The sequence below is a fragment of the Schistocerca cancellata genome, chromosome 3 (genome assembly GCF_023864275.1).
Source record: "Schistocerca cancellata isolate TAMUIC-IGC-003103 chromosome 3, iqSchCanc2.1, whole genome shotgun sequence".
Lineage (NCBI taxonomy): Eukaryota > Metazoa > Arthropoda > Insecta > Orthoptera > Acrididae > Schistocerca > Schistocerca cancellata.
In genome coordinates, this window is record NC_064628.1 from 633,811,451 (window position 1) to 633,834,520 (window position 23,070).

A 23,070-nucleotide genomic window follows, 5' to 3' on the forward strand; every position below is an offset into this window, starting at 1 on the left:
CTATATGATATTATTCAGTGCATTTCTCAGTTTAATTCGGAAGGTACTATGCGACATGTTCAATGCGATCACAAAAATATAGCGAATAACTGTGTTATGACTATCATTTTCACATTTTGTGGCAAGGTCTGGTCTGTGAAACTAAAGCAGTATTTTACATTTTTCCCCCTGGGATTATGAGAAGGCAGGCTAGCGCGCCTGTTATAATTAACAGTATTCAACAATCCATTGCATAATGTAACCAACATTCAGCGATGTGACGATTATTTGAATTTCATTACTGACTTTCTGAATACGATGCAAGGTAGTGAGTTCAGATACAGTTTTCTTTCTTTCTTGATAACGTTACAGTAGCAAGTGAATGTTTCCTACATGATTATTAAGAACAGATGTGGAAAAGTAATAAGTTGATCCACAGTGTGCCACATTTATGATGAAAGTGTTTATTCCTCTCCCACTCCATGTCTGAACTTAACATATGTGTACTAGTGTGACTCATACAGCCAAAGTGAAATATTTACTCAACATTGCTCAAAATTACTTGCTTTTATGAAGAAAGAATTACCAAGTAAAGACAGTGTAATAACATTGAATCAAAACCATCGCAACTTGTTACAAATAATTTTGTGTACTGCCATCAGCTCTCAGTTTCAGTTTTATATCAGTCTGAACATTGCAAATCCAAACTTTAATATCGTAAAGCAAAGTTACTAGTTACCATGTGCCAACTTACTTGCTGCTACACATATATAATCATATCTAAATAAATAAAACCACAAGCTGAGTAAAATTAACTCCAGTAGTAAAAAAGTGAGAGGAGGAGTAAGGGAGACAGAATACCCTCAAGCCCGAGTTTGAAGTTAGGAAAGAGGAGGGCGTCACTTTGGCTAAGTCTGATGAATAGGGTGCAAGAGGAACCCATTCAAAGCTTGATTCATGTACTTTCACCATTGTTTTTGTGGATGTTCAGGATGGTGCATTATCCTGGTGAAACAGCATTTTTTTCTGTGCCAAGATTGGTCTTTGCTCAATGAATGCAAGTTTCAAATGATCCAACAATGAAGCATAATACAGTCCAGTTATGGTGCTACCTTTTTCCAAGTAGTAACAGTGGCCATCACCTTGCCAGCTGACAAAATGGTCTTTGAACTTCGGTGCACTTGCATCAGCCTTTGTTCATTACTTTGACTCTTTGTACATAATGAGGATCCAGTTTCCTTCAACAGTCACAAATCGGAGCAAAAAAGTCTTGTGGATTGGAATTAAACTTTGCTAGACATTGTGTCAAAATGTTGTGCCGGATACACTTTTCCTCTGCTGTGGGCAATTGTGGCACCCTACTCACACACAGCTTCTTCATGGCCAATTCTCCGTGCAAGATATTATGCACTCACTAAGTTGAGATGCCTACGGTCTCAGCAATTTCATGAATTTTTATTGAGCAGTCCCGCCTTATCGTTTCACGGATTCTATCCACCATTTTGTTTGTAGTGACAGCTGGAGTGTGCTTCATCTTTGGTGCTTGTCTGATTGTGTTTAAATTCATTAATCCAAAAGTAAATAATCTTCAATTATGGTGCAGGGTGCGGATGAACTGAATCCTATTCTGTTTTGATTTGTGCAATCAAACCTTTTGAATGATCATGTTTCATAACAGCACAAAACATGGTTTTCTCCATTTTCAGTTGCAGGCGACACAGTGACCAATTGAAATGGCTGTCTAAATGAACTGTATGCTGTACATCATTGTTCTTTCTATTATGCTTGGAATAATTGAGCTTACCAAACAGGAAGATCCAACAAAAATGTTCCACTCTCACGGAAATTTATCAGACTTATCAAACCACACTCGTACTGTGCTGATTCTGCAGAACACACACACACACACACACACACCACTTCACTGTCCCCACTATGTCAATAGTGGACGGGGTGGATCCATGATTTGGTTCTGGAGGGGGGGCATAGGTCACTGATTGTGTCACCCACACTTTTAAGATGCCATGGAAGTGCAGTTTTAACGGCAATAAAATATACAAACTGTATTAATTTAATAACAATAAACTGATTAATTACCATAAGATATATGAAATATTTTAATGTAACAATAATAATAATAATATGTTTACACCAGTTTTATAATGGATCAGCGTAACATCCAAAAATTGCATTATAGATAATACTGCTTTTGAAACTACATGTGTCACAGTTATTTTAAGCACTATGACAAGAATTTCAATAACTTCATTATATGAGGCGTGTTTTTTAAGTAAGTACTGTTTTGAAATTTAAAAAAGACGTGCTAAGATATTTCAATAATCTTATTTTTATATTAAAGCCTGTACCTTAATCTACTTTTCTACATAATTTCCGTCAATATTGAGGCATTTGTCGTAACGTTGTACCAGTTTTTGAATACCCCCTCCTCATAGAAGTCTGCCGCCTGACTTGTTAACCACTGCATCACCACTGTTTTGACTTCGTCATCGTCTTGAAGACACTGACCACCTAGGTGTTGCTTCAAGTGCAGGAACAGATGGTAGTCACTGAGCGTAAGATCAGGGCTGTATGGAGGATTATCTAGAGTTTCCCATCGAAAAGATATGATGAGATATTTGGTCTGATGCGCCACATGTGGACGGGCATTGTCTTGCAGCAAAACAATGCCCTTGCCCAACTTGCCACGTCTTTTGTTCTGAATTGAACGGTGCATATTGGGCAATGTCTTACAGTACGCTGCTGCATTGATTGTCTCATTACGAGGCAGAAATTCCACAAGCAATACTCCTTTTCTGTCCCAAAAAACAGTGCACTTGCTTTTCCGGGCAGAATTGTTTGCTTAAACTTCACTTTTCTGGATGAATCTGAATGCCACCATTCCATGGACTGTTGCTTTGATTCTGGCGTGACGTAGGCCACCCATGTTTCATCGCACGTAACACTTTGGCGTAAGAAATCATCACCATTGTTGTGGTACTGCTCTAGGAAAGTCAATGCACTGTCTAATGGTTTTGTGCACATCCGTCAACATTTTCGATACCCAACATGCACACAATTTTCGGTAATTCAAGTGCTCGGTCACAATACCATACAAAACACTACGAGAAACATTAGGATCACCCAACAAGGAGGAAATCATAAAATGTCTGTTTACTCTCACATTATTGTCCACTTCTTGCACCAACCTTTCATTAACGACCGAAGGACAGCCACTCCGTTGTTCGTCATGCACATTTGTGCGGCCATCTTTAAATGCTCTCACCCACTTTCTTACCATTCCATAATGTTTTCTCTGTAAACTGCACACATCTCACGAGGAATGTCGATCGCTTTTAGGCCTTTGGCGCTAAGAAATCTTATAACAGCCCGTACTTCACAGTGGGTGGGACTCACGATTATCGGAGGCATCTTAAACACTCAGTACACAACGTAAACAAGGAAGAATGAGACTGTAATGGTGTCAGTGCATAGACAACAGACGTAGGTACCCAGTGCGCTTGCGGAGAACGCCGACCGCAGCGCTGCGGCCGCAGTGTGGCAAAATGGTACTTATATAAAAAACATGCCTCGTTTACACAATATGAAATCTATGTGTGCACTCACTAACAGCAGTATTTCACTTGGCACTACAATTTTATTCTGGCATGCAAACTGCAGCTGTACGAGTATGTGAATGAGAGGAATACTGATTATTTCAGTCACTTTTGCCTACGTTCAGGAAGTCTGTTTTATCTTCTTCTAGTTTTTATTCACAGAGGGTCTTTTCCTTACTTCATGTGGTTGCCGGAGTGACCTGTGCACTCATGAACTTTGTCGGATTTGTTGGCAGCAGGTAGATCAGTGTGTGCATGGGCATCTTTATCCCGTTGGAATGTTACTGGTTAGACCGCATACTCATCCATACGAGAAGGCACTCAAGTAAGCAACTGAAAAGTATCCTGTGTTTAACATACATTGTAAGTTCTGTAATGAATTGCGATTTTAAAGACTCTTAGTTCTGTGGCTACCTTTTTCTCCAAAAGTTGGGCCTGAAATTTGTATACTGATATACGAGGGTAAGTCAATTATTATCTGCAATTTAGTTATATTTTGTATATTTTTGTAGTACTGTCGTTTTACATTGACGATGCATGCTTTGTTTATTTGTTGTTATATTTTTGCAATTTTCAAGCTGCTAGGTTAGTTTCGTTATCGCTGCCATGCTGTTAATCATGGCTGCTCCGCTGTCTATTTGCACCAAAGAAGATAACGTTCAGTGATCCGTTTTTTGTGGTCAGAAGGCGTATCAGGGGCCAAAATTCATCGAAGACTTTCGGTACAGTACGGGAACAGTGTTTGGCCACAACGGAGTGTCTACGAATGGATTGAAAAATTCCGAAATGGTCGCACAAGTGTTACGCACGATGAAGGAGCCGGACGACCGTTTACTGCCACAAATGAAGAAACCATTGAGCGTTCAAATGAAATGATTCTGTTAGACAGACGATTAACTATTGACGAAGTGGCACATCGTCTGCAAATTAGACACGGTTCTGTCTACGAAATCAAAGTTTGTGCAAGATGGGTCCCAAAACTACTCACACAGTTGCACAAACAAACGCGTTTGGATATCAACACCCAACTGTCCGCAGGAAAACTGATTCTTACAGTTTTTTGGTCCAGTACTGGAACATTATGGGGAAAGGGGCACAACAATAAACAGTGTACGTTACAGTTTGATGCTTACTGTCAGGCGAAAGCCTGCAATTCGAAGCAAACGCAGAGGTTTGCTGTCAAAAGGTGTGTTGTTGCACGACAATCCCCGTCCTCATACTGCTACCCACACTGCTGAAACGCTCCAGAAACTCAAATTTGAAGTACTGGATCATCCTCCATATAGTACCGATCTTTCCCCTTCTATTACTTGTTTGGTCCATTCAAACAGGCACTAAGGGGCCGTCGATTTGCCTCGGACGAAGTAGTGAAAGAAGCGGTGCATTCCTGGCTCGCAGCTCAACCGAGAACCTTCTTTTATGAGGGCATGAGGAAGCTTGTACATTGATGGACCAAAAGCGTTGAAACCCAAAGTGACTATGTCGAAGAATGATGTTCTTGTAAATTCCCTATTTGATTACAATAAAATTTTATAACTGCTTTGCGGATAATAATTGACTTACCCTCGTAGAAGATGTGTCCAATGGCAATTTTTTTATTTCACATGTTGTGTTAGTCTGATTTGGGCGGTTTTTTTTGTATTGATAAAAATGTTCGAAAATTATCTGTATGAAGTTAGACTTTCAGATATTTAGTTTGTTGTGAGCTGTCAAAAAGTTTGAAGAGTCTTAGCAGTATCTGCGATTATTAATTTTGTATAAGAAGGATCAGAAAATTCGTACTAAATTTTGTCGTAATGATGGAATTAAATGCAGTATAATTTTAGAAATGTCAAGTATTGCCTTTGGTGAATCTGCTGTGAGAAAAACAAGGCTTTATGACGGGTATAAGTGTTTCGAACAAGGCAATGAAGACGCTGGAGATGAGAGCCCTGAACGCCCCTGCACAACAATGAACGATGAAATCGTACAAAGTAATGATTGTGAACGATCGCCAAATTACAATCGGAGAAGTCGCCGATGACGCTGGTATATCAACTGAGTTGTGTTATGAAACTTTTAACAAAAATTTGTTCTAAAATTGTTGAATTATGAATCTAGACGGGTAGTGGTGAAGTATGGCATTTTTTTGTTGTTGGGTAGACTGAGAATTGTGAATTTCGAAAAAAGAAAAAATCTTAAAACAAAAACTTGTAAAACAAAAATACAACAAAAGTAACTTAGTTATATATTTCTACTAAGACTGAAATTACTACGGAAATCTTTATTTATAAATGCATAAAAATATTAAACAGTTGCAGATTAATAAAAATGTAGCACCTACTAACTCATCGTTCTATCTGTTTATAAATTAATTCCATCCTCCTGTCATTTTTCTTGTCATAGACGTCGATAACACAAGATATGAACGCCTACCGTTTAGTTGAAGATCTTACAGTTCCCTTCTCTATAGCCAAAATCGCCAATTCTGAAAGCCTGTCATTTGCTATTGTATTGGTATCATACGCGCAAACAAGGTTCACACTCGGCGCGGTGGCAAAGGGAGTGACCAAAAAAGGCATTGCCCACTTACAGTCGCTTCCATCAACCATCGCGTCGATCGCCAACTTCGTTTGCGCTAATATTATGTTTTAATGCGTTCGTGCTGCTTTCGCAAGACGCGGTGGTTGCTAGATCTACAAGAACCAAGGACAATAATTTCAGACGCTCAGAGCACATTTTTAATCCATTGTTTATAATAAATTTAAGAAGTTCCTGAGGCTGTAAACGTTTATCCCCCGTTAAGCTTCCCTTTCAGTTTTTCACTGCCAAAGAAAGTACATATTTTAAGTAGTTTTTCAGCTTCACGTGTCGGGAAAATGTTTGCCGTGCTATAATGGGAGAACTTTCTCTCACTTGCAAGTTCTGTAAAATCTTGTTTCATGGAAGTCCTGGAAGCTAGTTTCCTTGTTTACGACTACTGTGTCAATTATTTCAAATGCTGACCACCTCAGTTTCTGAATACTTGCCCCTGTTTCGTTAATATTAATTCTAGCTACTCCTGAATTTATACGGCTCTTAGCTTCCGGCATGCATTTCAGAATATTTTCCTCGTATCTTAGTCTTTCACCAGCTTTAATGCCGTTGTCGAGCTTACATCGTCTTACGTCCACAGTTTTACTTTGCGAGTATCTTGTTTGACATCTTGCAAAGTTTCATCATTCAGTATACTATTTAGCCCAACTGAAAAACACAAACGTGGTGCGAGCGTTGCTGATTTAGCACGCACATACAATCGGTCTACATTAACGATTTACACTGTCCTCCTGAACAAGGACAAGACTAAGCAGATAGCTTCAAAGTAAGTGACAAGAGTACCTAAACAACAGTTCGTATTCTGGACGATGTCGAAAGGTTGTTCCTTACATGGATAAATGAAAAGCAATTTTAAGGCGCACACTATTAACGAGAGCATCATTTGTGAGCAGGCAACAATGTTTTCGCCCCGACCTCGTTAAGAAGACGCCAGGTTCATCAGCGGCCGAAGAAGTGTTTAAGAGAAGCCGTAGGTGGTTCGAGAAGTGTAACCCTGCTGTTCTGTGCACTTTTTCTATAAAATGTACTGTTCGGTCAATATGATCCGGCATAATAAAACGCTGAAAAAATCATCTACTCACACGTTATTTTTCGTACAATTGGAAACCTTCGACATTGTTGTTATATTACAGTATGTTGTTAATGGTAATAGCGATAATGATAATAGTAATAATAATAATATTATTACACAGAACTTCACTACGAAAAATTTATTATTATTTTAGTTTCCATGCAGGTTATATTAGGAACAACAGACATTTCCACCAAAAAGTAATTCTCAGAAACCATCTGTTCATCTGCCCCTATCCCATGCTTTCCTTCTTACTCGTTGCAGTTTGGACACAAGCAGGTGACGTGTGTTTTGCATACATGTTTATTACTCTTTCCACAAAATATGTTTTGTTTTAATTGTTATAGCATGAAGGACAGAACTTACAACGTGCACGTTTAACAGAGTTTCTTATTGTAACTGATTTAGCCACACCTGCCAGTCCTTCTGGGTCTTGGATGCTCCTGACCATTCTCAAAGAATCTTCCGTTCTTGGAAAATGCTTCGATGATGCAATATTCTCTGCAACCAGTGACTTTCCAGGTACCTCCAAAACTATAATCCTTCTAATCAATTATCTTGCATTCCAGTTACGGGCAATCAAAGTCCACAAGACACATGTATTATGAGCAGCAACATCAAGAATATCGCAGAAAACTATCGTGGGCCATCTACTGGTTTTTTGTTTGCTGTTGTTAGCTGATCGAGTGTGTCTTCAGCCCCTTTGGTTGAATTATACTCTAAAATCATTTTTGGCTTTTTATCAGCCCTGCACAATAGTGCACCACGAGTGCTTGCCACAAGGTTGAAGGGTCAGTAACGAGTACTACAGGGAAATCCAGAAGTCAGTTAACATTTCAAAGCATACTATGTCGGAATAATGTAGGTGGTGAGGTAAAACTTGACACACGCGCCTGAAATGACATGAGGTTTTTTTGAAACCAAAACGAGTGCAAAAACCGGCGGACAGGTGGCGCTGAACATCAGTGAGTCAGTGACGCTCCTTGAGAATCGTGTATAAAATGTTCGCGTCATGATTGCGAGGTACGCCGTTATGTTACAGAATCGTACCATCATCCTGGCCGGTAAATATCTACTCAAACGTACGACTTTTTCTTGTGTATATTAATGACCTGTCATCTGTTACATTACCAGATGCCAAGTTTGTCTTATTTGCAGATGATACAAACATTGCATTAAATAGTAAATCAGATATAAATTTAGATAGGGCAGCTAATCAAATTTTTATTGACATTAATAAGTGATTCATAGACAATTCTCTGTCAGCAACCTTTGAAAAGACCCACTATATGCAGTTCAGAACTTCCAAGAGATTTCCTTCTTGTGTGTATAAAATATAATGATATGGAAATAGGAGAAGTTGAGAGTGTAAAATTCTTGGGATTACAACTTGATAATAAATTCAGTTGGGAGCAACATACTAACGAACTGCTAAAGCGCCTAAACAAGTCTGTATTTGCAATGCGAATGTTGTCAGACATAGGAGATATAAATTAAAATAACTGGCATATTTTGCTTATTTTTCACTCCATTATGTCATATGGTATCATATTTTGGGGTAACTCCACAAACCGAGAAAAAAGTTTTAGAGTACAGAAGTGTATAATAAGAGTAATGTGTAGTGTAAATCCAAGAACATCATGTCGAAACCTATTGATTGGGCATACTAACCACAGCTTCTCAGTATATTTATTCATTAATGAAGTTTGTTGTAAATAATACATCTCTTTTTCCAACTAACTGCTTAGAACACAGATCAATGCTAGGAATAAGAACGATATACATAAATATTTAAATCACTTACTCTTGCCCAGAAAGGAGTCCAGTTTTCAGCAACGCATATTTTGAATAAGTTACCAGCAACAATTAAGAGTTTAGTTTCAGACAAGGCACAATTTAAACATAATTTACAAGAATGTTTGGTGGCCAACTCCTATTCCATCTATGAATTTCTCAACTAGTGCAGTAGACCATTTTAATGAAAATTTATTGTATTTTAATTTTTGACAATATTTGGTTGTAACAGCCAAGTAACTACCTACTGGGTGAATGATGGCTGTATGGAAAGCAGATTTAAGTCTTAAATCTGGAAATAGTGGAAGTTTAATTTTAAATCTTGTACATGATTTGACTGATCTTAAGTGAGGATCACTGAAATGAATAATTTACTTTAATTTTTGGTTATACTTGGTTGTAATAGCCATGTAACTAGCTACAGTGTGAATGATGGATTTATTGAAAGCATATGTAAGTGTTAAACCTGTAAATATTAGAATTTTAATTTTAATTCATGTACATAATTTTACTGTTTATTGCCTGAGAATCATTAAAATTAATGAAACTCAAGTTTTTCTAATTACGTTTTTGTAATGTGTTTATCTGACATCTTCCACACCCAGGAGGATCCCCTCTTTTTGTGGGTCTATGGAATTTAATTATTAATCTTATCTTATCTTATGCAGGATGGCGCTCCGCCCCATACTGCTACACGCATAGATCTCTTGCGCGCATCGTTTGGTGAGGCTTGCACGATGACCCGCCGCTTCCGTCATACTTGGTCTCCCAGGTCCCCATACCTCAATCCGTGCGATTACTGGTTACGGGGTTACCGAAAGTCGCAAGTCTACCGCAATCATACGACCTCATCAGGGATGATAAAAGACAGCATCTGACGGCAATTTTGCACATACCTACTGATATGCTGTACAGTTCTGTTCACAACATTGTTCCTAGATAACAAGTGTTGATGAATGAAGGTCGACAACTTGAACATTTGCTATAAAGAACATCGTCTTTGCTACACATCAACTGTTACGTTAATTATTGCTTTTGTATCCTATGAAGCACCATCTGTTGGTCATTTTGTGCACTTCTACACTACTGGCCATTAAAATTGCTACACCATGAAGATGACGTGCTACAGACGCGAAATTTAACCGACAGGAAGAAGATGCCGTGATATGCAAATGATTAGCTTTTCAGAGCATTCACACAAGGTTGGCGCCGGTGGCGACACCTACAACGTGCTGACATGAGGAAAGTTTCGAACCGATTTCTCATACACGAACAGCAGTTGGCCGGCGTTGCCTGGTGAAACATTGTTGTGATGCCTCGTAAGGAGGAGAAATGATTACCATCATGTTTCCCACTTTGATAAAGGTCGGATTGTAGCCTACCGCGATTGCCGTTTATCGTATCGCGACATTGCTGCTCGCGTTGGTCGAAATCCAATGACTGTCAGCAGAATATGGAGACGGTGCGTTCAGAAGTGTAATACGGGACGCCGTGCTGGATCCCAACGGCCTCGTATCACTAGCAGTCGAGATGACAGGCGTCTTATCCGCATGGCTGTAACGGATCGTGCAGCCACGTCTCGATCCCTGAGTCAACAGATGGGGACGTTTGCAAGACAACAGGCATGTGCACGGACAGTTCGACGACGTTTGCAGCAGCATGGACTATCAGCTCGGAGACCATGGCTGCGGTTACCCTTGACGCTGCATCACAGACAGGAGCGCCTGCGATTGTGTACTCAACGACGAACCTGGGTGCATGAATGGCAAAAAGTCATTTTTTTTCGGATGAATCCAGGTTCTGTTTACAGCATCATGATGGTCGCATCCGTGTTTGGCGACATCGCGGTGAACGCACATTGGAAGCGTGTATTCGTCATCGCCATACTGGCGTATCACCCGGCGTGACCGTATGGTGTGCCATTGGTTACACGTCTCTGTCACCTCTTGTTCGCATTGACGGCACTTTGAACAGTGAACGTTACATTTCAAATGTGTTACGACCCGTGGCTCTACCCTTCATTCGATCCCTGCGAAACCCTACATTTCAGCAGGATTATGCACGACCGCATGTTGCAGGTACTGTACGGGCCTTTCTGGATACAGAAAATGTTCGACTGCTGCCTCTCACCAATTGAAAACGTCTGGTCAATGGAGGCCGAGCAACTGGCTCGTCACAATACGCCAGTCACTACTCTTGATGAACTGTGGTATCGTGTTGAAGCTGCACGGGCAGCTGTACCTGTACACGCCATCCAAGTTCTGTTTGAGCCAATGCCCAGGCGTATCAAGGCCGTTATTACGGCCAGAGGTGGTTGTTCTGGGTACTGATTTCTAAGGATCTATGCACCCAAATTGCGTGAAAATGTAATCACATGTCAGTTCTAGTATAATATATTTATCCAATGAATACCCGTTTATCATCTGCATTTCTTCTTGGTGTAGCAATTTTAATGGTCAGTAGTGTATTTGGTTTCAATAAAACCGCGTGTCTTTTCGAGCATGTGTGTCAATTTTTAGAACTCTACCACCAAGGGCGTCCATACCCAGGGGTAAGTTGTAACGTCTCTTAGCAAAAGTCATATTATGTAATAAAGAGAAAACATTGTGTGTCATGTTTTGTTCTTGTATAAAATTATGTACTGTTTTTTTTATTTATTTTAGATAATATCTGTGTCGGCGAGTACTGAAACCGCCACAGACGATACTTATTAAATATCAAACAAAGATGAGAATATGTGACTAGTATAAATAATACAGAACGAACATTAATTTCTCTGTCGTCTTCTTGGAGTTACGGGAGTAGGATAGCCTGTGACGTGATAGTGTACGCTAGCGTAGCATTCTTTTGTCAATATCGGGAGATGTACGCCATTACGTACTCATTGTAAAGGTGTGTAATAATTATTATATTTAAATGTTTTGAATAGAGTTACTTAGTGAAACCTTGCATTATGATTTATGATAAGCTTGCCTGGTATTTTATTCCATCCCCTTAAGACATTTTCAGTTAGTTAAATATTATTCGTGGTGCAGAGCTGCGCTACGAACGAACGAGCCGTTGCCGCGGCGCATTCAAATTTCATTTAATGAAATCTATCATACCGCAAAGAAGCGGGCAGGTGATAGTGAAGTAAAAATTATTTCTTTCAGCCTTCGAAGTTGCAGAGCAGAGCAGCAGATTTTATGATGTGTTTTACAGGTTGACGCGGGCTGCTGATAATATATTACTAACAGTGCAAAAAGATAATTTACTTTCATCACATAAAAGAAATCTTGCTGTGCGTAGTTCTGGTCTGGCAACCTTATAGTAAAAACATCTTTTTTCTCCGATAATAGTCTCATGTTCTTGTGTTAGTCGTGGTACTTATTGTTGTTTTACTGTTAACAAATTCCACTGCAAAATTATGATGTTGAACAATCATTGCGTACTGTAACATCAGTATTGATAACGAAGTAATTTTCATTAACCTTTTCAATAACTATAAAGTAAGGAAGATAGGTTGAACTTTATGGCGAGTTACAGTAACGAAAAAATGTTCCTTTAATAGAAATCCATATCCAGAACAATAAGAACATAATATATTTTGTTTTGTTGAAAATTAATGATCCAAAGAAAGGCATAGCACAGCATCACTAAAAGGTATTTCGGGTCTCTTTTCGTAGTAACATATTTTATCTCATACATTAGTTGTTACGCGAATAATAATAATAATAATAAAACAAAACAAATAGAAGAGAGACGAAGCGAAAAAGTGAAGGGAGCCACTCCCTCCCCAGCTCTGAGGCAAAGGCAAAGATAAAGAATATAAGAAAATGATTTAAAAGTCGGTATTACGTAGGTGTTTAACTGTGACCTAACTGATCCTATATACAAGTCACCATTCGCCTTCCTAAACATCAAAAAATACTCAATACTTCCAGGTCCAGCCCCTCCTTATACAAATTACCTTATGGACACCCTTGCTGCCTAGACTTCCATGAAGTACTAAATAGAGACAATGCCCACGCCTATCACAGTAGTGCAAGTTCATATGCCTACCAGCTCCGCAGATGGTGAAGAGATGGAAGAATGCGATAAAAGAAATTATTCAGATAGTTATGTGAGACGAAAATTTAATAGTCATGGGGGACTGGAATTCGACAGTAGGAAAAGGAAGAGAAAGGAAAGGCTAGGTGAATATGGACTGGGGGTACAGAATGAAGCAGGAAGCTGCCTGGTAGAATTTTTGCACAGAGCAAAACTTAATCATAGTTCACACTTGGTTTAAGAATCATGAAAGATGGTTGTATATGTGGAAGATGCCTGGAGACACTGGAAGGTTTCAGACAGATTATATAATGGTAAGACAGAGATTTAGGAACCAGATTTTAATTTGTAAGACATTTCCAGGGGCAGATGTGGACTCTCACCACTATTTATTGGTAATGAACTGTGGATTAAAACTGAAGAAAGTTCAGAAAGGTACGAACTGAAGGAGATGGGACCTGAATAAACTGGAAGAACCAGAGGTTGTAGAGGATAGAGCGCAAGGGAACGATTGTCAAGAACGGAGGAAAGAAATACAGTAGCAGAAGAATGGGTAGCTTTGAGAGATGAAATAGTGAAGGCAGCAGAAGATCAAACAGGTAAAAAGACGAGGGCTAGTAGAAATCCTTGGGTAACAGAAGGGATATTCAATTTAACTGATGAAAGGAGTAAATATAAAAATGCAGCAGGCGAAAAGTACTACAAAAGTCTCAAAAATGAGATCGACAGGAAGAGCAAAATAGCTATGCAGGGATGGCTAGTGGACAAATGTAAGTATGTAGAAGTATATACGACGTATTTTAGGGCAATATTATGGAAATGGAAGAGGATGTAGATGAAGATGAAATGGGAAATCTCATACTGCTTGAGAAGTTTGACAGAGCACTGAAAGACCTGAGTCGAAACAAGGCCCCAGGAGTAGACAACGTTCCATTAGAACTACTGACAGCCTTGGGAGAGCCAGTCCTGACAAAACTCTACCATCTGGTGAGCAAGATGTATGAGACAGGCGAAATACCCTCCGACTTCAAGAAGAATAATAATTCCGATCCCAAAGAAAGCAGGTGCTGACAGATTTGAAAATTACCGAACAATCAGTTTAATAAGTCACGGATGCGAAATACTAATGCGAATTCTTTACAGACTAATGGAAAAATTGGTAGAAGCCGACCTCGGGGAAGATCAGTTTGGATTCCGTAGAAATGTTGGAACACGTGAGGCAATACTGACCTTACGACTTATCTTAGAAGAAAGATTAAGGAAAGGCAAACCTACATTTCTAGCAATTGTAGACTTAGAGAAAGATATGGACAATGTTGACTGGAATAATCTCTTTCAAATTCTAAAGGTGGCAGGGGTAAAATACAGGTCTGCCGACGACATTGTAATTCTGTCAGAGACATCAAAGGACCTGGAAGAGAAGCGGACCTGAAAGAACAGTGTCTTGAAAGAAGGATATAAGATGAACATCAACAAAAGCAAAACGAGGATAATGGAATGTAGTCAAATTAAATCAGGCGATGCTGAGGGAATTACATTAGGAAATGAGACACTTAAAGTAGTAAAGGAGTTTTGCTATATGGGGAGCAAAATAACTGATGATGATCAAAGTAGAGAGGATATAAAAATGTAGACTGGCTATGGCATAAAAAGCGTTTCTGAAGAAGAGAAATTTGTCAATATCGAGTATAGATTTAAGTATTTGTATCGAGGGTAGCCATGTGTGGAAATTAAACATGGACAATAAATAGTGTAGACAAGAAGAGAATAGAAGTTTTCGAAATGTGGTGCTGCAGAAGAATGCTGAAGATTAGATGGGTAGATCACGTACTAATGAAGAGTTACTGAAGAGAATTGGGGAGAAGAGGAATTTGTAGCACAACATGAGCAGAAGAAGGGATCGATTGGTAGGACACGTTCTGAGGCATCAAGGGATCACCAGTTTAGTATCGGAGGGAAGTGTGGAGGGTAAAAATCGTAGATGGAGGTCAAGAAATGAATATTTTAAGCAGAGTCAGAAGGATGTAACATACAGTACTGTAGTTATTCGGTGATAAAGAGGCTTGCACAGGAAGAGTAACATGGAGAGCTGCATCAAACCAGTCTCTGGACTGAAGACCATAACAACTAAATTTTCAAATGTTAACAGAATTTTTGATCACCCTGTACTTCCAAGTGCAACGCCGAAACACCAAGATGCGTCGCGAATCAAGCCATGGCCTTTGCTCATGACAATGGACCTGATCACATTTCGTTGCTTTTTCGTGATTTTTTACCCAAAACATGACTGTAATGGAGCTCCATAACACATATATTCCTAGGTGTGGCCCCCTTCGACTCCCTTCCGTTCGCAAAACTAAAGAAAACCTTTAAGAGACGTTTCATCAACGAAGATGAGATTAAATACCCATCGTAGGGGGACATAAAAGCTATCCCAGTTCCAGAAGTGTTTTGGAGATTGGAAAAGTGTATAACATCTAATGGGAAATATTTTGAAGAGGATAACAGTAATGTAGAAGAATAAATGAAATTACTCCCAAAGAAGACAGTCGCGTTATTTTTTGTGAAAACCTTGGGTGTAAAAATATAATTGCTTCTATTGAAGACACTTTCTAGTGGCGTCATGACCCACCTCCCAACTCGTTGTATCCGTACCTGATGGCGGAGGGTCACGTGACTGGGTGGTGCCAGTACCACAGCGATCCAAAGCAACCAGTGTGCCCTTTTAACGAGGGTGGCTAGTACTTTGTGGGGTGAGCTTATTTACTAATTGGTTTTGGTGGTCGACTGACCGGAGCTGGTGCCAGGCGTGGAAGGCTTGCTCGGGCACGGCGTCGAGGTGGCAGCCCTGCAGGTAGAGCACGCGCACGGCGGCGGCGGCGGGCGCCCCGGGCAGCAGCGCCTGCAGGCCGGCGCCGCCCCCGCCCTCGCCCCCGCAGCCGGACACGTTCACCAGCAGCGCGCCCTCCGGCAGCTCGGCGGGGATGGCCGACAGGTGCGGGCAGTCGACGCGCAGCCCGCCGGGCCCGCACTCGCAGTCCGTAGGGCACTTCTGCAACACCACGGTTACACACCTTCAAAAAATGGTTCAAATGGTTCTGACCACTACGGGACTTAACTCCTGAGGTCATCAGTCCCCTAGAGCTTAGAACTCCTTAAGCCTAACCAACCTAAGGACGTCACACACACCCATGCTCGATGCAGGATTCGAACCTGCGACCGTAGCGGTCGCGTGGTTCCAGACTGTAGCGCCTAGAACCGCTCGGCCACCTCGGCCTGCTACACACCTTCACTCGCTGCACCCTGACACGTGACAACTGGCCCACAGCACTTTCGCTCTCTCCACATCAGAACAGTTTCTATTAGGCGAGACTAGACAGCCACATAGGAAGGGCGGACACTAATTTCAAATTAAACAGCGAAAAAATTGAGCAAGTGAGGAGAAAAAATGAAAAAGAGGAAAAATTAAAATACCGAATTGCTTTTCAAATGCATGTGTAACAGTTGCATAACAAGTCTTTACTTTTTGAACAGTGTATACAGAAAACCTACACACACCGATTTGTAGCTAAATGCCTTCAGTTGCCACCACAGCTCCCAGCGTGAAGGCGTTTTGCGCACACTTGGTAACAGGGCACGATCGATCTGCGATCAGGAGAGCCTTCCAGCAGAACTGCAGCACCTAGAGACAACATTTCGGAAAAATGGGTACAACCAGAAGCAAATAAGACACGCACTCAGACAGACTGCGCCAAGAGAATAAGAAGAAGAAACAGAAGAACACAAGTCGTTGGCGTGCATTCCGTTTGTCGGAAACACCTCAAGAAAAATCGGCAGAATCCTTGGGAAACACAATGTGAAATGTGTATTCCGACCCCCTGCAAAAACCTTGACTCTATTAGGTTCAGTGAAAGATGACCTAGGCCTTCGAAAACCAGGCGTTAATCAATTACCCTGTCAGTGCGGAAAATCATACATTGGGGAGACAGTCCGCAGTGTAGAAGAGAGGTGCCGCGAACACAAGCGCCGTACTGAATTACGCCAGGCCACTAAATCAGCCGTGGCTGACCATTGTATAAAGACTGGCCATACTATGGACTATGAAAAAACAAAAATACTCTGTCAGTCCTCCTACTTCTGGGATTGTGTTACTGAAGAGGCCTTCGAAATCCGACTACAGGACAATCTAATTAATAAAGACAGCGGCCTCCAACTTACTCAGGCTTGGAACGCTGCACTCAGGCTGGAGAGAAAGATGCGGTCCCAGAGATAGAGGACCGCACCCGACGGCGGCAGCAGGGGACTACAGACCCCAGTTCACCGAGCGAGGTGGCGCAGTGGTTAGCACACTGGAATTGCATTCGGGAGGACGACGGTTCAATCCCGCCTCCAACCATCCTGATTTAGGTTTTCCGTGATTTCCCTACATCGTTTCAGGCAAATGCCGGGATGGTTCCTTTGAAAGGGCACGGCCGATTTCCTTCCCAATCCTTCCCTAACCCGAGCTTACGCTCCGACTCTAATAACCTCGTTGTCGACTGGACGTTAAACACTAACCACCACCACCAGACCCCAGTTCAGACTCAGGCGCCGCTTCCCCCACCACCTCCTGTAGCCGCCGCGTCAGCCGCACTAAAGACACCACGAGAGGAACGGTGGAGGGGGTAACGGCTAGTATACAGGGCTATTACAAATGATTGAAGCGATTTCATAAATTCACTGTAGCTCCATTCATTGACATATGGTCACGACACACTACAGATACGTAGAAAAACTCATAAAGTTTTGTTCGGCTGAAGCCGCACTTCAGGTTTCTGCCGTCAGAGCGCTCGATAGCGCAGTGAGACAAAATGGCGACAGGAGCCGAGAAAGCGTATGTCGTGCTTGAAATGCACTCACATCAGTCAGTCATAACAGTGCAACGACACTTCAGGACGAAGTTCAACAAAGATCCACCAACTGCTAACTCCATTCGGCGATGGTATGCGCAGTTTAAAGCTTCTGGATGCCTCTGTAAGGAGAAATCAACGGGTCGGCCTGCAGTGAGCGAAGAAACGGTTGAACGCGTGCGGGCAAGTTTCACGCGTAGACCGCGGAAAATTGGCTCATGCCACAACTGGAGACCGACAGCGCCGACTTCATCTTTCAACAGGATGGTGCTCCACCGCACTTCCATCATGACGTTCGGCATTTCTTAAACAGGAGATTGGAAAACCGATGGATCGGTCGTGGTGGAGATCATGATCATGGCCTCCACGCTCTCCCGACTTAACCCCATGCGATTTCTTTCTGTGGGGTTATGTGAAAGATTCAGTGTTTAAACCACCTCTACCAAGAAACGTGCCAGAACTGCGAGCTCGCATCAACGATGCTTTCGAACTCATTGATGGGGACATGCTGCGCCGAGTGTGGAAGGAACTTGATTATCGGCTTGATGTCTGCCGAATCACTAAAGGAGCACATATCGAACATTTGTGAATGCCTAAAAAAACTTTTTGAGTTTTTGTATGTGTGTGCAAGGCATTTTGAAAATATCTCAAATAATAAAGTTATTGTAGAGCTGTGAAATCGCTTCAATAATTTGTAATAACCCTGTATATAGGGCGCCGAGAGGAACAGCACAGCATTCGTCAGGAACCACCTGAAGATGGCAGCGTGTACGTCTGCCGAAATATTGTGGAGAAATTACGACGCTACCGATCGGATACCCGAGAACTGTTAAAATTGGAAATACGCCGGGAAAACTTCAGATCGCGTATCAAGTCTTTACTTTCTTTGACCAAAGTGCTTGCTGAAAAAAAATCAGGTTTATTCCTCATTCTATAAATATTTCAATTAAAACAATGACCTAATAATATCGCGATTATCCAGATGACCAAATTTGATGCCTCGGCATGTCTCCCGTTAGTATAGCATAATTTCTAAATTTAAAAAAATTCATTTGCACCAGAAAATAGTTTCACACTTTTATTAGTTCATTTTCTTGGAATTAACTAAAATACGTAACTGAAGCCAAATTTGGTTGCACTGGTATACTCAGTTGAGTTCTGGTTTAAAGTGTTGAGTACTGTCTTCCTACTTCAGTTAATTTCGGAAGTTTTAAAAAACTGAGGTCAGAAACTAAGAAACCGAGGACATCTGTTGTCCTCAATCAGTTTTCAAGGAATTGAGAAATAAGCATGAAAAACTGAGGACTGTTCCCAGAAAATGAGGACGTCTGGTCACCTTAGTTTAATGATCAAAAATATACATACACCGAAAAAAGTTTAGCATTACCCTTTTTCCCAGAACTCCTGAAGACTAGACGTTGACTATGGATATTGTATCACAGACACAGTCCCTTGGACTGTTCACAAATGTCACTAAACACGCCCAAAGATGTAAACAGCCATGTATGAGCAGCACTTGTTAGACGGAGGGGTCCGATAGCGGATCAGTTTCCGCCATTCCCCCAGGAAGGAGGTACACGACTAGTGTTGTCTATAGTTCAACCATACTTGGACCGTCAGTACCGCCGTTCGATAGCGTCCGCATTGTTACTTTGTATCAGGAAGGCTTCTCAACAAGGGAAGTGTCCAGGCGTCTCGGAGTGAACCAAACCGATGTTGTTCGGACATGGAGGAGATACAGAGAGACAGGAACTGTTGATGACATGCCTCGCTCACGCCGCCCCAGGGCTATTACTGCAGTGGATGACGGCTACCTACGGATTATGGCTCGGAGGAACCCTGACAGCAACGCCACCATGTTGAATAATGCTTTTCGTGCAGCCACAGGACGTCGTGTTACGACTCAAATTGTCCGCAATAGGCTGCATGATGGGCAACTTCATTCCCGACGTCCATCTTTCCAACCACGACACCATGCAGCGCGGTACAGATGCGTCCAACAACATGCCAAATGGACTGCTCAGGATTGGCATCACGTTCTCTTCACCGATGAGTGTCGCATATGCCTTCAACCAGACAATCGTAGGAGACGTATTTGGAGGCAACCCGGTCACGGTAAACGCCTTAGACACACTATCCATCGAATACAGCGAGGCGGAGGTTCCCTGCTGTTTTGGGGTGGCATTATGTGGGGCCGACGTACGCTGTTGGTGGTCGTGGAAGGCCATAACGGCTCTTTACGATACTTGAATGCCATCCTCCGACCGATAGTGCAACAATATCGGCAGCATACTGGCGAGACATTCCTCTTCATGGACGACAATTCGCGCCCCCATCGTGCACATCTTGTGAATGACTTCCTTCAGGATAAAGACATCGCTCGACTAGACAGGCCAGCATGTTCTCTAGACATGAACCCTATCGAACATGCCTGGGATAGATTGAAAAGGGCTGTTTATAGACGACGTGACCCACCAGCCACTCTGAGGGATCTATGTCGAATTGCCGTTGAGGAGTGGGACGATCTGGACCAACAGTGCCGGTAGCTATGGCCGAGCGGTTCTAGGCGCTTCAGCCCGGAACCGCGCTGCTGCTACGGTCGCAGGTTCGAATCCTGCTTCGGGTATGGATGTGTGTGGTGTCCTTAGGTTGTTTAGGTTTAAGTAGTTCTAAGTCTAGGGGACTGATGACCTCAGATGTTAAATCCCTTAGTGCTTAGAACCATTTGAACCATTCTGGACCAACAGTGCCTTGATGAACTTGTGGATAGTACGCCACGACGAATACAGGCATGCCTCAATGCAAGAGGACGTGCTACTGGGTATTAAAGGTACCGGTGTGTACAGCAATCTGGACCACCACCACCACTGAAGGTATCGCTGTATAGTGGTACAACATGTAATGTGTGGTTTTCATGAGCAATAAGAAGGGCGGAAATGATGTTTATGTTGATCTCTATTCCAGATTTCTGTACAGGTTCCGGAAATCTTGGAACCGAGTTGATGCAAAACTTTTTTGATGTGTGCAATAGGAGATTTGCATTTTTGTGCCGTTGGTTGGACGCTGGTTGTTGTGGAGGGGAGGCGGGATATCGGGGAGACCGATGGTAGCAAAAAGAGAGGACGCGATTTTTCGATTCTCGTCTAGGGCGGCAGAGCACCTAGCAACAACGCCCCTGCTCCTCATGTGATGCAATTCTGCTCAACTCTTCGCACTTCTCATAAATCAGAGATAGATTACGACCACTCGATCTATTACAAAACGTATGCTTGAGATGGAAACTGTTTTTGTTCCTCATGACAAATTCTACGAAACAAAAGTTGGTTCCTATGTAACCTAACACTAAATTATTCCAGGCTTTACCTGTATGTATTGGAAGCCAGAAGTAACTCCGATTCGCGGTGACATAATGGGTTTTGTGGGGGGATAGGTTGCATCCACATGTTCTGCAAAGCCTGAGAGAGAAAACAAGCCTGTCGCAGTAAAGATCAGCAAAGCCTTCTGAAGCAATTCATGTATTTCAGTCGAATCAGGAGATTGAAATACCTCGATTATTAGTTTCACTACAGGATTATTGACTAACTAAAACACTGATAAAGATATACTAATAACTTTCATAATACTTTGCCAAGACGAAGTCCAATGAAAGTTTCGTAGTTCTCTGATCAAACTGAAACCTTTGGTATACGCCCATATCGCAATAACATTCAGTGTGATTTTATTTTTTGCAGTGATTTTTGTTTTATATGTTATCAGTCCTTCCAAATCTTTTCAACCCAGTTTAGTCGGTATATTACAAACACGATTTGCACGCCATCAGAACCAGCAACTTGCGAGGGACGCCTAGTTTCATGTAGATGCAATGAAGTATCTGCATAACTGGCCATCAAGATACCTTAAAATTACACAATACTTAATTTGAGCCATGGCACACGTCATGATTCCGACGTAGGGCTTGTTCCACGCCACAGAAATGACGTCACAAGCTATTACAATAAAAGCAACAGATTCTAACGATAGAGGCGGAGGAGGGCACTTGCCAGTAACACTTCCATAGCTGCATGGGCGGTTGTTGCAGTGAGAGTCTTAGCATGCTGTCGACAGCTGCAGATATGCATATCTTCTCACGTTGGCGCTGTATTGTTTTTGCTCAGCCTGAAGTTGGCAACGCCGATGCAGCAAGGAAGTTTAGTGCATCAACTGTGATTTTGGAAACCAATTAAACAAACATCACGCAATGTGTTTTAAATTGCAAAGTTTAAAAGGTCACCTCAAACATAATAACGGATTCATGGACCTGCAACCCTGGACACCCAGCGACAACAAGGTAAGTATAGCCACAGGAGCTGTGGATTTGGAAATCTGCGTTATATGTGGGGGCTCTAATGAATGATATTTTTTATTAGCTATAAAGCAGATTTCGCTTTAGGTTCACCAGCCACACTTTGCAACACAAGGGCTATCATGGTACCATGCTTTCTCAGGTGTCTCTAAACTTCTTCAGTCTAGAATTTGTGCGGTTTGTTCACTGCATCTACGAAACGCTGGGAAACTGTACAAGCTCCATGACAATTAAACGAATAATAACATTTTTATGGTAACCGAAATGGCAGGCTACTATCGAGACGGAATCACTTAAATAGAAATGAAATTACAAAATAAGATTTAACTTTCAAGTACCTTGATTTCGTGCCCAGTTAGTAAAATATAGTAACGTTTTGGGCACGCTTATGAACGCTACACCAGTACATGAAATTTATATGTATGCTAGTGGACGGGGAGACAACACATCAACAGGGTCTGCAGTGCCAGAGAACTGACAGGACAATGCTGACATGAGAAACTTTATGCGAAATTGATTCAAACGTCAAGATAAAGAATTCTTTGCAGCCGGAATAAAAAAGCTTATAGCCCGTTGGAATGTTCAAGGGGATTATGTTGAAAAGTAGGAAAAATATTGTTTTGTAAAAATAAACGCTTTTTTTCTCCGGGCCAATTTGTCTCTGTAATTGTTGAATGACCCTCGTATTAATCTTCTGCCCAGTAGATAGTTCCATTAGCACATTAAACGAAGTCAGATCACGGATGTTAGTCACCATCTGCCTGTCCTGCCTCTACT

General features: G+C 41.7%; 1 protein-coding gene and 1 long non-coding RNA gene across 2 annotated transcripts in view; both read right to left on the reverse strand.

The window, feature by feature from the left end:
* LOC126175568 (leucine-rich repeat-containing protein 15-like) overlaps positions 1 to 15,969 on the reverse strand; it is a 56,270-nt gene extending 40,301 nt beyond the window's left edge. Inside the window, exon 1 of the mRNA XM_049922426.1 lies at positions 15,855 to 15,969. The gene's annotated coding sequence lies outside the window, so the exon portion shown is untranslated. The remainder of the gene's footprint in view (positions 1 to 15,854) is intronic.
* Positions 15,970 to 15,981: 12 nt separating this feature from the next.
* LOC126175570 (uncharacterized) overlaps positions 15,982 to 23,070 on the reverse strand; it is a 270,723-nt gene continuing 263,634 nt past the window's right edge. Inside the window, exon 3 of the long non-coding RNA XR_007535594.1 lies at positions 15,982 to 16,114. This is a non-coding gene — a long non-coding RNA (uncharacterized LOC126175570). The remainder of the gene's footprint in view (positions 16,115 to 23,070) is intronic.